The sequence below is a fragment of the Urocitellus parryii genome, chromosome 5, assembly GCF_045843805.1.
Source record: "Urocitellus parryii isolate mUroPar1 chromosome 5, mUroPar1.hap1, whole genome shotgun sequence".
NCBI classification, from domain to species: Eukaryota; Metazoa; Chordata; class Mammalia; order Rodentia; family Sciuridae; genus Urocitellus; species Urocitellus parryii.
Window position 1 is genome coordinate 118,423,625 of NC_135535.1, and position 8,662 is coordinate 118,432,286.

At 38.2% G+C, this 8,662-nt stretch overlaps 1 pseudogene; it reads right to left on the reverse strand.

Moving 5' to 3' along the window:
* Nucleotides 1-614: 614 nt before the first annotated feature.
* LOC144255040 (bcl-2-like protein 13 pseudogene) lies at nucleotides 615-1,250 on the reverse strand (annotated as a pseudogene).
* Between the last annotated feature and the right edge of the window lie 7,412 nt (nucleotides 1,251-8,662).

Below are 8,662 nucleotides of genomic sequence, written 5' to 3' on the forward strand. Positions count from 1 at the left end.
CCCCCGAGTTTTCTAAATGAATCCTCTTCCTCTAAAGCCATAGCCCTCAAAGGAAGCTGATTTTACCTACAATGGACATTTGGCAATGTTAGAGACACTCTGGGTGTCCTCACCAGGAATCAGGTGCTCCTAGCATCTGGTGGGTGGGGGTTGGGGTGTTGCTGACCATCCTACCATGCACAGAACTACAACAAGGAATTCTCAAAATGTCTATAGCACCAAGGCAGAGAAACCCTGTTCTATAGGGAATATTTTACTCATTAAGAGTCTGAATCTAGCATGAGCCTAGGTCCTTGGAATTGACAACCAGACCAAGATGAATGCCCTCTATGTCCAGCCCTAATATGTGGATCCCACTGCTGCCCTGTTAAGTGGACACCCCCAATCCTCCCAGGGGGTTCCACAAATGCCCCACTGGTAGCTTCCAGTTCAAATTCCAGCAAGGACAGCTCAACCTTAGACCCTCTTCTTTCTCTCCTGAAGCAGCAGCTAGTACTTTTTCAAAGCCATAAGACTCCAATTGCCACTGCCTGGATGTCCACAGCAGTGCCCCTTCAAACAGCTGCATAGACTTGCCCTCAGATGACAGCCAGCCATTGGAGGAGGACTCCTTGCTAAGACTGCCTCCTCACAGAGATCTCCTTGTCACTTGGCAGGGAAGAGGGCACCCCCTCCTCTGCTTCAGTAGGTTCCATGGCTGCTACTTTCACCTCTTCTTCATCAAGTTCCACAAACAACAATGGTGCAGGGCAGGCTTTCTCAGCTTGCAATCATTTCTGTGTCATGTTCCCTCATCTCCAGCTAAAAAGTGGCAGTGGTGTGTGGAAACAGGGAGCAGGGGCTCTGGGGAATGCCTCTTGCAGCTCCCTGGCTGGCAAGGCAGCCCTGGCAGCCTCCTCAGTGCCCTCGGGTATCTCTTTTTCTTTCTATGCATAATGTCAAGAGTTGTTCTCTCTCCTCTCTCAAGCTCATTGCTCTCTAAACTTTTGACTTCTTCAGCATCCATTGCGATCTGCTGCCAGGACTCAGGCTCTAGGGACACTGGTAGGCTCTCTGTGTGCCAACTCTGGCTAGCTGACAGCAAGACAGGTGGGCTCTCTGACTGCCAAGTTGTCACAGTTGGAGACTTTTGGGGGACTGACCTGTCCAGAATTATCACTGGGCAGGATATAAATATCATTGCGGTCTTCTGCAATGACTTCAGGGTATTCCTCCTCATCAGGCTTACAACTAAAGACATTGCCATAGAAAAGGAGGAGAAAATCCAATACAAAGAATGGTCAATATTGTAAAAATCGATGTCAGGTTGGAAAAAAAATTATCTTCTGAAGTTCCAGGAATAAATATATTGTTTTTATCTTCAAAGTTTATGGATTGAATGCATTCATTTGTAGGCCATTGTAGAGGAATCGTTTTTTCAGTCCTCTGACTGGTTTCCTCAAAGCTAACATATAAAAACTTAGTTTTTATTCAGGGTAATGCATATATATGCAATGCAATAATTAATGCAAACCAGGGAAGAAACAATGGTATTAAAAAGGAAATATATCAAATATATGAAAATAGTGCTATAGCATCTGGGCCAGTTAAATGGGAAAATTAATTCTTTTGTTGGAGGTGAGGGAATGCAGGGATGACAGCTTCACAGAGGAGCCAGCACTTATCCTGAACTCTGAAGCAAGGGAAGGTTTTGACAGTGAAGACCCAGCTAAAGACACAATACCAGCAAAAGCACAAAGCTGTGAAAAATGGGGAAGAGCAAGCAGAACCCCAGTTTAATCAGTGCACAATTTACAGGAAGAATAGAAAACTCAGTTGGGAGAGGTCCACAGGGGAACCTGAATGACAGGGAAATAAGAAACAGGAACTTTAATCAATATTAATGATTAGTCACTGATCTTTTTCAGATACAATAGTAGAATCAACATTTAAAAATTACTCTTAGAAAATCAGGGTATAGCTCAGTAGTACAGTACTTGCCTAAGCATGTGCAAGGTCCTGGGTCCCATCCCTAGCACACAAATACAAAAATAAACAAAAATATTTGAAACTCAAAAAACTTGTATTCATCTTTACCTAGACACAGAGACATGTACCCATAGTGCCAGCACTCAGCAGGCTGAGGCAGGAGGATCACTTGAACCTACAGGTTGAGGACCAGCTTTGGCAACATAGTGAGAACCTGTATCAATAAATTAACTAGTTAATTAAAAAAAATAAAATTTAAAATTGTGTAAATATTGTAAGAACAAAAATAGGGAGAACAAAAAAAGTAAAACTAATTTGAAACAATCACCCCTCATTTTTTTTTTTTCAGTTCTAGGTATGGAAAAAAAGATGCCGTCTCAGCTACATTCTTATAGGACTTCACCTCTTTCAAACTCTCATTGCATTTTCATCAGTGTAATTACCAATTTTACATCATTTCTTTTTTACCCCATACCTAACCAATTTTTAGCTATCATCTATTCCATCTTCCCCTCCCTTTATTTAATCATTCAGTACTACATGTATATTAACATACTTATTCCTAAATGGATCTTAGTTAAATCTAAACATATCTCTTCTCTCAATGTTTTCTGATATTACTCTATTGTAAGTAATTACTTTCTTTCATCAGAACTAATGCAAAGAGTCTTGAGCACCTGTGAACCAAGGTGGGGATGAACGGTACAATTCACCAGTCAGCTACATACAATTTCTTTTAGTCCTGAAGTAGTTGCTTCTTATTCCCAGAACTATGTGACTGAGATGCTAGTAATCAAATAATCTCTTCCCTCAGTGTTTAAAATTGTCTTTAAGTCCTAGTGAGAGAAAAACAGAGTACCCTTGGTATTTATGGAAGGCTCCCTGGAAGAAAGAATATTCTTTATTCAAGAATGGATCTTCAGGGGTTGGGGTTTGTGGCTCAGTGGTAGAGTACTTGCCTAGCATGTGCAAGGCCCTAGGTTCAATCCTCAGCACCACATAAAAATAAATAAATAAAGGTATTGTGTTGTCCAACTACAACTACAGAATTTTAAAAAATATTTAAAAAAAAATAATGGATCTTCAGGAAAAAGTGAGAACTAACAGATTCAGAGAGAGCTGCTCTAGTTAGCAGGAAAACCATCAATAAAAAACAAGATGCTGGCATAAATAGAGTATGCAGGCTTCTGGATCTTTAGTATCCCAAAGCTTAAAATAGGGAAGGAAGAAAGAGCTGGAGAAGAAGTAGGAAAAGTGAAGTTTGATGCTGATGCATGGAAAAATCAAATGTCATTGTCTACCTAGATAGACAACATAGACTCATATCATAAAATATGCTTTACCTCACTTTTTCTGAGTCTCACAAAGATCTGAGTTCTATTGAAAAATGAACTCAACTCCCTGGCCACAGTAAGTCCCTTTTATACCCTATCAATATCTCAGAACAGAAAAGACAACTCTGAGATACCATCTGGCCACTAGGAAAAGGCTCAGTTGAATTTTATAAAATAGTGTAACCCTACATTTAAAATCAATTTCTAATTCTCTTACTACTCTAGTTAAAAAGCAAGAGGGCAAAATTATACAATATTTAGAATACATTATCCCTCCTGGAACACGTTAATATTTTTCCCAGGAAAGCAAATATTAAAGTTTAAAAGCCATAGCATAGTAGTTTTGGAGGAGCATGAGTAGGGATAAGGCCAATCTTTCCTCTCTATTCTTACCACAAAATTGTCTTCATCATATTCTAGGCTCCACATAAGAAGGAAGCCTTATCTTGGTGAGTGTATTCATTGTCCCATACAAGTGCTATACTAAATTCCTAAGCCCTGTCACTTTATTTTTGTAGACAATGAGGTTTTTACCATACAGAAAATGTTTTACAAATATAAAAAAGGTAAAAGATCTCTCTCTTAAATCTTCATTCATACAAAGCAGAATAGTATTTTAGGAGAAATTTCAGGCTCCCTGAAGCCTATCAAGGAGCTCTAGTTTAAGGTTCATGATCTGGCTAGACCCAACAGGATCTAGCTTAAATGCCATCACCTCTGGACCACGGTAGCTCCCTCTTTTATTTATCCTCCACTCCTAGATAGCTGAGTCTGGGCCACACAGAGTATCAGAATGATATATTTTGTACATACTATATTATTAGATCTCCCCAATTATGTTGCTCCTCAACCTACTACAGAGTTATCCTGATAAGCCCCATAATCTGGAAATATCTTAAGCTGAAATGCATTTAGCACTTCTAACTTACTGAACAACTTAGCTTAGTCTTATCTACCTTAAACATGCTCAGAACACATGCATTAGCATACAACTGGGCAAAACTAATACAAAGCCTATTTTATAATATAATGTTAAATATCTCACAACTAATTTATTGAACACTGATCTGAAAGTATAGTTACACTTTTGCATCTATGCACACATCATAAAGTCAAAGAATCACAAGTCAAACATCATAATGATATAGGATAGATGAGGCTGGACACCCAAGGAATTTTTAGGAAGCAGGTTTTTTTATGCTGCAGCAGTCCAGAGGGTGTAATCCCTAAAAATCTCTGGACTCTGGCTATGGAAATTCTTTGAGATTTATACCCAGTGGGAGGGAAGGGAGATGTGGGGAGCTTATGTAACAGTAGGTGGTTACATGGCAGGTACTGTTTGTCCCAAATTCTTAGGTCAGACAGAGGTTTTACAAGTTTTATATGCAAACTTGGCATTTATAAGAAAGAGGAAACTTCAAACCACATTGAGTTCTTTGTAGAACTCCTGTTGACACTCTTTATAAAATCTTGCTGACAAGAAGCTTAATTATGGTAAGGATTTTGAGGGGGGGCTACTTCAATAATTCAGGTGCCAACTATAGATCATAAATGCTTAAAGGGGGATCCAAGATGGCGGGCCAGAGGGAGGCAGCATTCTATGTCACTCTGTGACCCAGGTCTCAACTTGTGGGAATACTGTTTCTCTGAAAGTGATAGAAGACCCCTACAAAGCTGCTCTCATGCAGAAATCACCAGCCCTGTGCCCATGCACAGGGCTCTGGGCCTCAGCATTAGAGCAGGACTCCCGATTCCTGACACCTAACTCCCAAATACTAACTCATGCAGGGCTCACGAGTGCCTTAGCAGGATCACCGCATCAGCACTGGTGCAGAACTCCCAGATGCCGCTCCAATCCCACACAGGACACTCAGTTGCTACCACAGGAACTCTGGCCACCAATCCCCTGTTGACCCCCATCTACCAACATGGGACTCCTCTGGTCACCTCAGTCTTGCAACTCAGCAGCTATTGCCATAGTCCCCTACACCAATAGTCTGCCTTCACCTGGGGACATCCCAGAAGCTCTGAAGACAGTCAAAAGTGGCAACATTGCACGCAACAGAGGTCCTCTCTGAATACATTGCACAATGCCATTGCCTGGCTCCCCCCACTCATCCTGATACCCCAGTGCTGGAAGTGGCCCTTCTCCATCTTACGTCACCTTCCTCACCATCTTTGGTGGGGGGCAGCTCCCAGATTGGAACTCCAGCTGGCCAGGAGAGGTATTGTATCCCTACAGGACCACTATAAGCCTATAGGATAAAAACAATAACATCGGACCCACAGTGCTAGAAGGAAAGACACACAAGCAACATGAAAATACAAGGGAAAAAAGTCCCCCAAAACAATCAAGATACCACATTATTAGAATCCATGGCAAGTACAGCAGAAGAAATGACAGAGAAGGAGTTTAGGATGTATATGATAAAAAATGTTCTGTAAATTAAAGGATAATATAAGAAAGCAAATTCAGGCAGCAAAAGATCATTTTGACAAAGAGCTACATAAGCAAATACAGGAAGCAAAAGATTATTTCCATAGGGAGATAGAGGTTCTAAAAAAACCATAAATCCTTGAAATGAAAGAAACAATAAACCCAATTAAAAGTTTAATTGAAAACATCACCAACAGAGTAAACCACTTGGAAAACAGGGCCTCAGACAATAAAGAACAAAATATATAATCTTGAAAAGAATGTAGACCACACAATGAAAATGGTAAGAAGCCATGTGCAGAACATTCAAGAAATATGGGATAGCATAAAACGACCAAATTTAAGAGTTATTGGGATAGAGGAAGGCATAGAGTACCAAACCAAAGGAATTACTAATCTATTCAATGAAATAATATCAGAAAGCTTTCCAAACATGAAGAATAAATTGGAAAACAAAATTCAAGACGCTTAAAGAACACCAAATGTACAAAATCACAGCAGATCCACACCAAGGCACATTATAATGAAAATAAAGAGAATATTAATAGCCAAGAGAGAAAGGAATCAGATTATATATAGGGGGAAACCAATTAGGATAACTGTAGATTTTTCAACCCAGACCCTGAAAGCTAGAAGATCCTGGAACAGCATATATTAAGCTCTGAAAGAAAATGGGTGCCAACCAAGAATTTTGTATCCAGCAAAATTAAGCTTTAGATTTGAAGATGAAATAAAAACCTTCCACGATAAACAAAAGTTAAAGAATTTATAGCTACAAAACCAGCACTACAAAACATCCTTGGAAAAATATTCCATAAAGAGGAAATGAAAAACAACAATGAAAATCATCAGAGGGGGATATTACACTAAAGAAAAAACTAATCAAAAGGGAAACCAAGTCAAGTTAAATAACAAAAATGGCTGGGAATACAAATCATGTCTCAATAATAACCCTGAATGTTAATGGCCTAAACTCACCAATCAAAATACAGGCTATCAGATTGGATTAAAAAATAAAGACCCAACAATATGCTGCCTCCAGGAGACTCATCCAATAGGAAAAGACATACACTGGGAAAAAAATCATATCATTCACATGGACTGCAGAAGCAAGCAGGAGTTTCTATCCTTATATCAAATAAAGTAGACTTCACACTAAAGTTAATCAAAAGAGATAAAGAAGGACATTTCATACTGCTCAAGGGAACCATCTACCAACAAGACAAAACAATTATATGTGTCCCAAACAATAGAGTATCTGTGGTAATCAAACAAATTATTCTCAAGTTCAAGAATCAAAGTGACCACAACACAATAATCTTGGGTGACTTTAACACACCCCTCTCACCACTGGATAGGTCTTCCAAACAAAAGCTGAACAAAGAAACTACAGAACTAAATAATACAATTAATAACTTAGACTTAACTGACATATTTCATCCTTCAACAAGTGAATACACTTTCTTCTCAGTAGCACATGGATCCTTCTCTAAAATAGGCCATATAATATGCCACAAAGCAACTCTTAGCAAATACAAAAAAGTAGAGATACTACCCTGCATTTTATCAGATCATAATGGAATGAACTTAAAAATCAATGACAAAAATAAATAGTAAAAATTACTCCGACACCTGGAGACTAAATAATATGCTACTGAATGAACAATGGGTTGCAAAAGACATCAAGGAGGAGATTAAAAAATTCTTAGAGGTAAATGAGAACACTGACACAACATATTGAAATCTCTGGGACACTATGAAGGCAATACTAAGAGGAAAGTTCATTGCATGAAGTTCATTCCTTAAAAGAAGAAAAAGTCAACAAATAAATGGCCCAACATTATATCTGAAAGCCCTAGAAAAAGAAGAACAAATCAACACCAAAAGCAGTAGAAGATAAGAAATAATTAAAATTAAAGCTGAAATCAATGAAAGTGAAACGAAACAAATAATTGAAAAAATTGACAAAACAAAAAGTTGGTTCTTTGAAAAAATAGTTAAAATCAACAGACCCTTAGAGAGAAAACTCAAATTACTAACATATGTGATGAAAAAGGTAATATCACAACAGACACCACAGAAATACAGAAGATAATTAGAAATCATTTTGAAAACTTGTACTCCAATAAAATAGAAGATATTGAAGGCATAAAAAAATTTCTTAAGACATATTATTTGCCCAAATTGAATCAGGATGATATACACAATTTAAACAGACCAATATCAAGCGATGAAATAGTAGATGCCATCAGAAGCCTACCAAGAAAAGCCCAGGACTGGATGGATGCACAGTCAAGTTCTACAAGACCTTTGAAGAAGAACTAATACCAATACTCTTCAATTTATTTCAGGAAATAGAAAAAGAGGGAACACTTCCAAACTCATTCTATGAGGCCAATGTCACCCTGATTCCAAAACTAGGCAAAGACACATCAAAGAAAGAAAACTTTAGACCAATATCTCTAATAAACATCGATGCAAAAATTCTCAATAAAATTCTGGCAAATCAAATACAATAACATCAAAAAGATCGTGCACTACAATCAAGTGGGATTGATCTCAGGGATGCAAGGTTGGTTCAACATACAGAAATCAATAAATGTAATTCATCACAGCAATACAGACTTAAAGATAAGAATCATATGATCATCTCAATAGATGTACAAAAAACATTCAACAAAATACAGCACCCCTTCATGTTCAAAACACTAGAAAAATTAGGGATAACAGGAACATATCTCAACATCATAAATGCTATCTATGCTAAGCCCTAGGCCAACATCATTCTAAATGGAAAAACATTGAAGGCCTTCCCTCTAAAAACTAAAAGAAGACAGGGATGCCCTCTTTCACCACTTCTATTTAACATTAGTTCTTGAAACACTGGCCAGAGAAATTAGACAGATGAAAGAAATTAAAGGGA